We start from the raw sequence: 12,187 nt of genomic DNA, 5'->3' as shown, positions 1-12,187 counted from the left end.
GATGAGTTATGATGTAGACCAAACTCCTCTCTCTCAGCAATTGTAATATCAAAATTAAGGGACTTTACTCAAGGAAAATGTGGAAAAAACAGAAGAAATAACAACCCTTTATTAAAAGATATATGTATGTTGGCCAAAAACAGTAACAAAAACACAGAAGAACTAGACAGCAATCCTAGAAAAAGAAAGAAAAAAACCCAAACAACAAAAAAAGTCTAAATGAGTACTTCTCTGTCCTTTAGCACAGTCCTAATTATGGCCTGCAGTGGGCGCTGTTAGATTGCTGGAGGTGCAGGGTCGGCAATGCTCCGTCGTGGCCTGCAGGGGGCGCTGTTGGACCGACAAAGATGTAGGGCCTGCAGTTCTCTGTCCTGGTCGGCAGGGGGCGCTGTGGGACCTCTGGAGGTACAGGCTCTGCAGTTCTCTGTCCTGGTCGGCAAGGGGCCGTTTCCCTCTCAAAGGCTAACGATGACTTCAACACCACATTTTCTGATTTCAAAACAGCAGACTCAACATCAGAAATCCATTCAGAAGCAGATGAATTTTTAGCTTCTTATTGTGCACAAGACAAACAGGCTTATAACACTACACAAATTGTACCTTTACCATTTCCTTCCTTACATTTCTGCTTAGCCTGACATTGTTCCATGCATACCACAATTTTCTCTTTAACTTTCTGAAACCTTTGAACCAAGTCTTTCCCAGCATGGGAAGGCAGAGATTTGTATTTTTGCAGCAGATTATCCTTGACAACCTTGCTTCGTTGCAGCAATTTAATGCCACCCGAAAGGAGGGAGTTTAGATTTTGACCTGTCAGTGCCCCCAGGAAAGTCGAGACCCTCATGTCCAACCAGTCCGTGGCATCTTGTAATGAGATCCTTCATATAAAGTTTCACAAGATCAGAGGGTGATTTGAATGCCCTTGTCAGGGGGATCTCAGCCAACAACATGAAGACCCCTCAACAGACCCTGCTGAAGTGTTTCCCGCCGCTGGCAACTGAAGAACTCACTCCAACAGTTCAAGGAATACCGACTCCTAAAATTGCATAGAAACAAAGATTCCTCCCACACCAAAGGTGATAGCACAGAAATCTCTTACTGCTCATGGACTCCCTAGGCTGACAAATCAACTCCACCACCAAGCTGAAGCTTGCTGGCTTTCTTTCCTGGGGATAAGGGCTGGCATTTCCTCTTTTCAGACCTGCATAAAAATTACCATCCCGACCCTCCCAATATTGCATACACACGAGGATTCCTCCGACACTAAAGATGCCATCCTGGAAACTCTTGCTGCCCATGGAGTCTTAAGCCTGACAAACCAAATGCACCACAAAGCTAAAACTTGCTGGCTTTCTTTCCTGTCCATAAGGGCTGTCATTTCCTGTTTGCAGCCCTGCCTCCCAACTGCCAGACTGACTCGTAAAATTGCATAGAAACAAAGATTCCTCCCAAAGTATAGATGCCAACACAGAAAGCTCTTGCTCCCCAAGGAGTCTCCAGGCTGACAAACCAACTGCACCACAAAGCCAAAGCTTCCAGGCTTTCTTTCCTGCCGATTAGGGCAATCATTTCATCTTTTCAGCCCTGCCTCACAACTGCCAGACCGACTCCTAAAATTGCATATAAAAAAAGATTCCTCCGACACCAAAGATGCCAGCACAGAAAGCTCTTGCTGCACATGGACTCCCCAGATTCACACACGAACTCCACCACAAAGCGGAAGCTTGTTGGCTTTCTTTCCTGGCGATAAGGGTTATTGTTTCCTGTTTTCAGACCTGCCTCCCAACTGCCAGACCGACTGCAAAAATTGCATGTGGACAAAAATTCCTCCCACACCAAAGATGTCAGCCGAGAAAGCTCTTACTGACGATTGAGTGGCCAGAATGACACACCAGCTGCACCACAAAGAAAAAGCTTGCTGATATTCTTTCCTGGCGACAAGGGCTATTGATTCCTGTTTTCAGACCTGCCTCCCAACTGACAGCCCGACTCCCAGAATTGCATATAAACAAAGATTGCTCCTATAGCAATGATGCCAGTATGGAAAGATCTTGCACCCAAGGGAGTCTCCAGACTGACAAACCAGCCGAACCAGAAAGCCAAAGCTTGCTGCCTTTCTTTCGTGGCAGTAAGGGCTCTCATTTTGGGTTTGCAGACCTGCCTCCCAAGTGACAGACTTACTCCCAAAATTGCATACAATGATTTCTCCCACAGCAATGATGCCAGCTCAGAAAACTCTTGCTGCCCATGGAATGTCCAGAATGACAAACCAGCTGCACCACAAAGCCTAAGCTTGCTGCTTTTCTTTCCTGGCGATCAGGCCACTTCATGGTATTAAACAAACCCTAAGATATCTTTGGAATTTCATGGCATTAAAGGGGTAAAAAGAATTAAACTCAATAACCAGAAACCAGTGGATTGAACATTTCTTTGATATGTCAGCTGGGGATACATGGGGTACTCTGCCATGCATGGATCAAAGATCTAGTATAAATTTCGGAATACAAATACATTGACGCGTGAAATACCCCGCCCCCCTTCACCAGCTGTCGAGAATTAGGTTATGATTTTGAGGTCATATACCATCTTGGGGTTTATTCCTGGAGCAAGACTGCCATCTAGCAGTCTCGGGGGGCATTTCCTCGGGGGGCAGTCATGTTCGGAGAGTGGTCTTCTCGCTAATCAGGCTTCTAACTCTTAAATTAAATATTCTAGGACCAACTAAGGTATGTGTCTTAGAATTTCCCATTTGCTTAAACAATATTTAATTGACTTTCTTCTTAAGAGAACAATCTCTTATTAAAGAAGATTTCTGAGGCATGTAAGCTAATTTCTTGAAGATGGGCATACGATACACTCTCTATTCGTTTCCATGTGTTATCTACATACACTCTCTTAAAAATAAGTGAAGTCTTAAAAGAATTGGGATATCATTTTTAACTAAGATAAAACTTCTGATGTACTGAGACGTTTACAAAGGAGATCCTCCCTCATTTTCCTGCCATTGTGACAATATGAGGCTTCACGTAACACCAGGCGCACTGACCACTGCAGATTCCCCAGGAATCCAAGGGACATTGTGACGCTCTAGGGCCTCATGGAAGAGGGAGGCAGTGCAGAGAGACCTCAAATTAGAGGTTTGCGCAATCATTCACCAGAGGAAGCTCAACAAGGAGAAGTGCCAGATTCTGTCCCTGGGATGGGGCAGAGCAGTGCTGGAAAATGGCCTCTGTGGTCGTGGTGGATGGTCAGTTGGCCAAGAGTCAGTGGTGCCCTGGCGGGGGCTCACTGCTCGGTCACACAAGGGTTTTCAGACACACGACAGACACCCAGACAGACAGTTCATGGCAGCAGAGGCATTATCACCTGGGGCTCCTGCTGCCGCGCCCGGAGCCTGGATACAACTCAGCCCATGTGGGGGGCCATTTGCTCTGCCACTATCTGAGAAGTCCCATGGCCGGAAGGATGGGCACAGGAGCTCTGTCCACGGAAGCACTTCCCAGAGCTGCATCAAACGGCTTTCCAGGGTTTAGTACCGTAAATTGAGAGTGACAGCGAGACACTCTCTGTCACACATAACTTCAAGCCTCTTCCATGAGGCTTATGGTAAATGTACTTGCTCAGGGTCATCTCCCCACACCACGACCTCAAGACTTGTGTCTTCAGTGCAAAGAGAGCCATCCTCTCTAATCCTTCTGTGTCTCTCCAGGGAAGGCTAAAAAATTTCTGTGGGCTGGATGAGAAACCAGTGCACATGGGAATGGACCACGCCCTTCCCTGGTGGTCCTTCTACTGAATTGAGAGCGATGGGAAAGAGGATGAACCTTTTGTCTGTGTCTAAGAATTCCCGTCAACCTGCTGCAGATGTGCTGGCTCCAGCACACCCAGTTCAGATGTTACAGGCTGTTCCCTGGTCCTCTGAGTAAGAGGAGAAAGAGCAGGGAAACAGAAGAGCTCTCCTCACAGAGGTTGCATAGCCAGGAATTCCAAAGTATTTCGGAGATGCTATGCGACCTCCAAGCTTTCTTTGGGGATGGTGCTTGTCCTGCTATCAGAGGCAACCAGAGGCCGGCCTGCGGATCGGCGCGTTCGGTGCTGGTGGAGAGCGGGACGGGCGGCGCTGGCCGCGGTTATGCTCGGTGCGCAAGGCTGGCGCCGGGGGACCGGGGGGCCGGGACTGGAGTTGCCGTGCGGACGTCCCTCGCGGCTGCCGTCCTGCTGGTAGGTTCTTCCCAGAGCTCAATCTCCGAACTAGCCTCCCGTCCGTCCCTCCCTCTGCTCCATAAAGTATTCCCTCGGAACACTCACCGGTCTTTTCTTTGTCGAGCCGTTCCCGTTTCCTTGCTTTACTCTCTGTCCTTCAGAGACCTCCCGCAGTCCGTCCTTCCCCTTTTCTACTTTCCTTTCTCTCTTGCTGAGCTCAGTCGCGCAGTTTCCCATTCTTCAGTGACTCCAAAAATCCACCTCTCTTTCCCGCACTCAACTCTCCAGCAAATTCTAATGGACACTTCCACAACTGCATCCCTTGACAGTCGCGTCAAATTTTTCTCCCTACGGTCCTGTTCCTGTGCCCTGTCTTCTGGGAAACAACATCCAGTGCAAAAAGCAATTCTGACTGCTTTTTGTCTTTGTCTCCCAGCCAGTGTCTGCAGGCAGAGCCCAGGGGCACTAGGACACATTGGTGGAGACAACGGAAGGCAGTGAGATCATCAGAAAGTGTTCACACGACAACCTCCGGATCGGCGACTTTATCCCTTTCCACCGTCAGCTCCCGGGTCACAGCCCCGAACTCCTCACGCGCGCTGCTAAAAGGTGCAGAGAGCTGCGAGCGCCAGCGGGGCGGCTGTCTTTGTCGGGAGATGGACTTTGTACCTTCCTCTAACTCTCCGGGGCCCGCCTTGGGGACACGGCGCTGTATTCCTGCGCCCTGGCAGACACGGATTCATAGACCCGATTGTCTTGGGGGCTTTCAGGGGATTTTCTTAGAAATGCACAACCCGTTTAATAGTTTCTACATTGAAGCAATGTAGCGCCTCTATGAAAAAAGGGTGTTTCACTATTACAGAAAGCACGGACTGCACGAGTTCTCTGAAGGACAGGGAGAAAAGCAAGGGAAAAGAAGGGATTCACAAAAATAAGAGCGGTGAGTGTTTCGTGGGAATGCTTTTTGGAGCAGAGGGAGGGAAGGACGAGAGACTAGTTCGGAGACGGAGCTCTGTGAAGAACCTGCAAGGCAGGATGGCAGCCTCGAGGGACTTGCACGGTCACCTCATTCGCGGCCACCACGGTCCCCGGGCGCCAGCCTTGCGTACCGAGCAGAACCGCGGCCAGCGCCGCCCATGTGTGTCTGAGTGTGTCTGGGTGTGCTTTTTTCTGAGCGTTTCAGAGTGTATCTGACTGTGTCTGGGTGTGTGCGAGTGTGTCTCAGTGTGCGTGAGAGTGCCTGAGCATATATTTATGGGTCTGATTGTTTGTCAGTGTTTGCAGGTGTGTCTGTATGCGAATGTGTCTGGGTGTTTGAGAGTGTGTCTGAGTGTGTCTAGGTGTGTCTGACTTTGATAGAGTGTGTCTGAAAGTGTCTATCTCTGTGTGTGCAAATGTGTCTGGGTGTGTGCGAGTGTGTCTCAGTGTCTGAGAGTGTGTGGAGTGTTTCTGAGTGTGTCTGGGTGTGTTGGAGTATGCTTAAGTGTGTCTGTGTTTGAGTGTGCTAAAGTTTGTCTGAGTGTGTGCGAGTGTGTCTGAGCATCTCTCAGTGTGTCTGAGTGTGTCTGAGAGTATCTGAGTGTGAACGAAAGTGTTTGGGTGTGTGCGAGTGTGCTTCAGTGTGTCTAAGCGTGTCTGAGTGTGTCTGACAGTGTGCGAGTGTGTTTGCGATTGTGTCTGAGCATATGCGAGTGTGTCTGAGCGTGTGCGAGTGTGTCTGGGTGTGTCTAAGTGTGTCTGAGTGTGTCTGTCTGAGTGTGTCTGTCTGAGTGTGTCTGAGCGTATGTGAGTGTGTCTGAGTGTCACTCAGTGTTCCTGAGTGTATCTGAGTGTGTCTGGGTATGTGCGAGTGTGTCTCAGTGTGCGTGAGGGTGCCTGAGCATATATTTATGGGTCTGATTGTTTGTCAGTGTTTGCAGGTGTGTCTAAGTGTATGTGAATCTGTCTGAGTGCATGTGAGTTGGTCTGAATGTGTCTGAGCGTATCTGAGTGTGTGCCAATGTGTCTGAGTGTGTGCGAGTGCGTCTGAGGGTGCCTTTGTCTGAGTGTGTCTCCGTGCTTTCAAGTGTGTTTCAGTGTGTCTGGGTGTGTTTGAATGTGTTCAAGTGTGTCTGAGTGTGTGAGAGTTTGTCTGAGTGTGTCTGAGCGTGTCTGAGAGTATCTGAGTGTGTCTTGGTGTGTGCGAATGTGTCTGAGTGTGTCTGGGTGTGTGGGAGTGTGCTTGAGTGTGTCTCAGTGTGTTTAAGTGTGTCTGCCTGTCTAGCAGTGTGTCTGAGTGTGCCTGAGAGTATCTGAGTGTGAGTGAATGTGTTTGGTTGTGTCTAAGTGTGTCTGAGTGTGTCTGAGTGTATTCAAGTGTGTCTGACTGTGTGTGAGTGTGTGTGACTGTGTGTGAGTGTGTATGAGTGTGTGAGAGTGTGTCCGAGCATCTCTCAGTTTCTGAGTTTGTCTGAGCCTATCTCAGCATGAGCGAATGTGTTTGGGTGTGTGTGAGTGTGCTTGAGTGTGTCTAAGTGTGTCTGAGTGTGAGTGCATGTGTCTGGGTTTGTGCGAGTGTGTCTGAGTGTGTCTAAGTGTGTCTGAGTTAGTGTGAGTGTGTTTGCAGTTGTGTCTGAGCGTGCGTGAGTGTGTCTGAGGGTTTTGAGTGTGTCTGAGTGTGTGCAAGTGTGTCTGAGCATCCCTCAGTGTGCCCGAGTGTGTCTGAGCATATCTGAGAGTGTCTCGGTGTGTGGGACTGTGCTTGAGTGTGTCTGACAGTGTTTAAGTGTGTCTGGCTGTGTGCAAGTGTGTCTGAGTGTGTCTGAGTGTGAACGAATGTGCCTGGCTGTGTGCAAGTGTGTCCGAGTGTGTCTAAGTGTGTCTGAGTGTGTCTGGGTTAGTGCCAGTGTGTTTGCAGTTGTGTCTGAGTGTGCCTGAGTGTGTCTGAGAGTGTGAGTGTTTCTGAGTGTGTGAGAGTGTGTCTGAATGTGTGCGAATGTTTCTGAGTGTGTCTGGATGTGTGGGAGTGTGCTTGAGTGTGTCTGAGTGTGTTTAAGTGTGTCTGGCTGTCTGTGAGTGTGTCTGAGTGTGTCTGAGCATATCTGAGTGTGAGCAAATGTGTCTGGGTGTATGCGAGTGTGTTTGCAGTTGTGTCTGAGCGTGTGGGAGTGTGTCTGAGTGTGTCTGGGTGTGCCTGAGTGTGTCCGAGCGTGTGGGAGTGTGTCTGAGTGTGTCTGGCTTTGTGAGAGTGTCTGAGTGTGTCTGAGAATGTGCAAATGTGTCTGACTGTTTCTGGGAGTGCGGGAGTGTGTCTGGCTGTGCGCGAGTGTGTCTGAGTGTGCCTGAGCGTATCTGAGTGTGAGCGAATGTGTCTGGTTGTGTGTGAGTGTGTGTGAGTGTGTGTGAACGTGTGCGAGTGTGTCTGAGCATCTCTCAGTGTGTCTGACTGTGTCAGAGCATATATGAGTGTGAGCGAATATGTTTGGGTGTGTATGAGTGTGCTTGAGTGTGTCTAAGTGTGTCTGAATGTGTCTGGGTCTGTGAGAGTGTGTTTGCAATTGTGTCTGAGCATGTGCGAGTGTGCCTGAATGTTTTTGAGTGTGTCTGAGTGTGTCTGTCTGTAAGGGGGGTACTTTTGAATTAGATGATCAATGGAGCATAGAGGCGTGAGAACGGAATCATATTAAAATGTGAAACCAGCTAGAGTATGGTACAATGTAACTTATGGCACAAGCTAATTGTAAGGTCCATTGTGCTTTTTAGCAAGTCAGCCTGTGGAGCGAATCAGAGCTTAGAAGATACTTGGTGGATTAGGTTTTATTGTTATTTCACTCAGAGAAATGTCTTTTTGAGGATTCATTCAGCGTTACGCTAGAGTGTGTATTTTGTGGTTGGTATATAGAGATTTTACATTTGATGTGTATGTGTAGTTAGGCTCGTTTGTGATGTAAGAGCCATAGTTTGTGGATTGGTGTGTCTCATTTTGTTTAGCTTGAAAATTGAGAATCTGTTGTTAGTGTTTTGTTACTGAGAACACTAGTAGACTAAGATGAAAAAGTGGTTAGGAGGGTCAGCCGCAGGCGGCAATGAACCCAAGAAAGCTCCTCCCCGTGAATTAATAGAATTGGGGCAGGAGCCATGGATTACTTTGTAGAACAAGTGGGAAGTGTGTACAAAGATTCCTTTTGAGTATTGGGGGCAGCAGACCCCGATGGAGGTATTGCAATACTGGGAGCAGTTTACCCCTACGACTAAATCAAGCAGTTGTCTGGAACAGGCTGGACGAATGGGGGTTGCACTGCTTACTGCATATAAGTTAAATGTGGAAAAATGCAAAAAACTGCAGGAGCAACTGAATGCTGTAAGAGCCACTCAGTTGGTACAACGCCAGACTTTACTTGACCTTCAGGCTGAAAAGAACAGGGTAGAAGATAAACGTGTTACTTTAGCTGAGAAATATGCTGTGAGAACTGTTCGGCACAGACAAAGGAAAATAGACCAATTTGATCGGGGACCATGAGTGGGGGCTATAATCACTTCCCCTGATTGGGATACAGAGAAGTGGGATGGTAACATATAGAGTAGTAGTGATGATTCTGATGAGGACGATTTTATAGAAAATTCAGAGAAGTTATCAACAGCAGATGAGTTGGCACACAGAGCAAGGGGCTGACTCTGTGATAATAGACGAAGTTGATGCCACGAAGTTTTTAGGGTTAACTAATGATGTATATGTACAAAATGCCCTTCGACGTTTAAGACAAACACCGGGGGTTGATAGAACTTTGGTTTCAGTTATTGCTGAAGGTCTTAGTGACCGTTTTACTAATGATGGATCATGGCAGGATGGAAGTTCATCCTGGGTAACTCTTCATCAAGCAATCAAGATATTAAAGGGGGAAGGGATGAAAGTAGCCATTGAGCTGCAGAGCCCTGAACTTTACATGCAACAGCCTTTAATTCCAGTAATGTGAAACAAACTGTTAGAAGGTTGTCTTGTACCCTGGAAACCATACATTATTCCACTGCTAGTGTCTAACTCGGGGGCACTCATAGAAGAGATCATAGAGAGGTTGCAGCAACTTGGTGACCTTCCAGGCCTCCCACCCACAGAACAAAACCTTAATTTGATAAAAGTATACTGTTGTAACCAGGAGGGGTAATATGACACCTCAAGTAGATATTAAGTTGTTAGTATTGGGAAGGGGGGAGTTGTTTGTGTTTTGTCTCCCACAGGACCCTGCTGGCTTCCAGCATGTTCGATGAAACCTGAGAGAATTCTGGACAGGGATCAGTGAATGCTGAGCAGCACAAGACCAGCCCGAATATCACATGGAAGAAAAACATATCCTAAATATAATTAATTGTGTCTACTAACTTTTGCTAACTAGTGTAATGACTCCGTTATCATGTACCTGTCTCTTGTGTTTCCTGTCCACACCTGATGATGGGATTCATGTAATGAACAATGTCCTGGCCAGAGGCTGGGAGGATATAGCTACCACAGCCATGACTACTCTTGCATTAGCCTAATCAGTGCAGGTTATGTATCTTGAATAACAAGATGGATTGGTTATTCTTTTCTGCATAGCAGGTCTCGTGTCCCAATGGATCCCTGGATCTACTGCTCCAGAAATAAGAAGGTCTATATTTCTTAGATGAGTTGCACCAACAATCTGTATGCTTTGTAAGCAACAATCAGAATTGGAATATTATTCCTGAACTGTGTGCTGCCAAGTTGTTCTGGCAGCACTGTTAAAAGTAAAGGCTAAAGCTAAGCCCTGGCTTCAAGAAATGAAGGACATACGTGATGCTGTGTGCAGAAGGAATGCAATTGTGCTTGGTTTTGTCTCCTGGGATGGGGCAGACATGCCACTAAGGGGGGAAAGAAGACAATGGAAAACTATAAAACTTGTAACATCCTGAAGCCTAATGGTCATCACTGTATAGAACGATCCGTTTCTGAGCTATTCATGTCACACCAGTGATGTTTGTGAAGATCAGGCAGAACGGTGTGGTTTGGGAATTCTAAATCAGATACTGATTGTTTTTCAGTGCTCATATTTGTATGTGTTTCATCCCGGTAGTGTTACAGCAGGTGGCAAGAATTATTTGGAATCAAAAAATGACAGAAACCTTTTGGCTTACGAGTCTATACAAGAATACATGTGATTGTGAAATAACCATGTGTGAGGTGCTGGGCCTCGCAGAAGAAAAGCTTATGTTGAAAAGCTGGTTGGAAAGACTGCAAATGAAGGACTGACATTTGTGGACCTCCCTATGGGCTCTGGCTCGCATCATATTCACAATTTTCTTATGATGAACTAGTAATATTCTAGTTAAGTGCAGAAATGATTTCAAATTCAATGGTATAGTTAATGTGAAGATGAATAAAATTCTTTTATAGCATGGAGGCAAGAGATAACCTGTACTATCACTCCATGAGGTGAAGGTGGATTGACTGCAGTCAGAGGTAAACTGAGGCAGGACGGTTTGTTCCCGATGAGGCCTGGAATCTGTACAGAGAGTTCAAGCTTTCTGTGGGAGCGGTTGGTGAAATCAGGATGTTGTCTGGCGTTGCATCAAACTCCAGATATACATTACCTGTGACAGCTCCTAACAGGCCTATAAATGTGTGACTGGCAGTCAACCACTTCATACTGATAAAAAAGTTGAATCCAGACTATGAAATTCTGAAATGAGAAGTTCTGTTGTACTAGACTTTATATTTTGCAGAAATTCCTGAGATTCATTGCATTGTCTGAGCCCATACGACTGGACACACCTGTTCACCTGTCCAAACTTGGAAACTAAGTCTGCCAACCGGGAAAAGATTATCTCAAGTACTGTTGACTCCAAGTATATGACCACTGTAATCCACTTAGATCTCCTCACTGGGGATGGACATGATTATATTATTGTCTGTATTTTCGCTGTTACTCAGTTGTTATGTTGTTTACATTTTTAGAAATGACACTTCATCAATACGCTGTTCGAGTCATTCACCAGTGTCATGGTCCAACCATGGACCACGCGGTGGGATGAAATCCAGCAGCCCCCAGGAGCTGGTTTCTCCCCTGAGGGTGCAGAGCAGCAGGGCCTCTTCCAGACCCAACTGTACCTTCCAGAAATATATCAGCTATACTTTGCTTCTTTGCTGACTTCTGTTTTAGATGTCAATGTGTGGACCACCCTGGCCAACATGATGAAGACAGACGTGATATGTGTGTCCACGGCAACTCCCACGAGTCCTTTTCGCACCTGTCTGGTTGGAGTACCTATTGATAACTACCGGTGGGGAACTCTATGTAATGAGACCGTGTTAGCAAACTGCACACATCCTCTCAACAACCTCTTTGGTGGTGCCAGGCATCGTGGCGAGCTAAAAGCGGAAAGGACGCTATTTCGTATATTAAGACTTTAGCATACATGCATAATTTTCGTGCTTTACCCATTCAACCACAAGAGTTAAACGTCTTAGGGACATTAACTGCAACTCGATGCTTCTACCTAAACTATACCTCAGGTACCAAGGTTAATGAAGGAGGAAGTTGACATTTTTCCTAGAGATATATACCAGAACGCATCAGCTCGGTGCAATGAGACTCTGCAAAAACGATTTATTCCTGGATCTGATGCGATAAGGTCTCCCAAATGATCTGTTTCTCATTTGTGGACAAAGAGCGTGGAAAGGCTGTAGGAGGCCCTTGTACCTTTGGACAATTAACCTTTTTTTTCATCCTCGCAGCGTAACCTTGCCTAAGCTAAGAAGACGCAGACGTGGCACACGGCAATTTACTCCGGACTGTAACTCGGATGTAGAGTTTTGGAATAAGGCTGAAAGAATAACTGCTAGTATAATATCTCAGATAGGGACTGCTTATGCTTTGGCTTCTTTAAATAAAATAGGATGCTGGTTGGCTAAAGAAGCTAATGCTACTTCTGCTGCTTTGAGTGCATTGCTCACAGATGTAGATTCTGTTAGACATGCAATTTTACGAAATAG

This window comes from Pseudopipra pipra, chromosome 30, assembly GCF_036250125.1.
Source record: "Pseudopipra pipra isolate bDixPip1 chromosome 30, bDixPip1.hap1, whole genome shotgun sequence".
Lineage (NCBI taxonomy): Eukaryota > Metazoa > Chordata > Aves > Passeriformes > Pipridae > Pseudopipra > Pseudopipra pipra.
Note: the sequence above shows the minus strand (reverse complement) of the source record.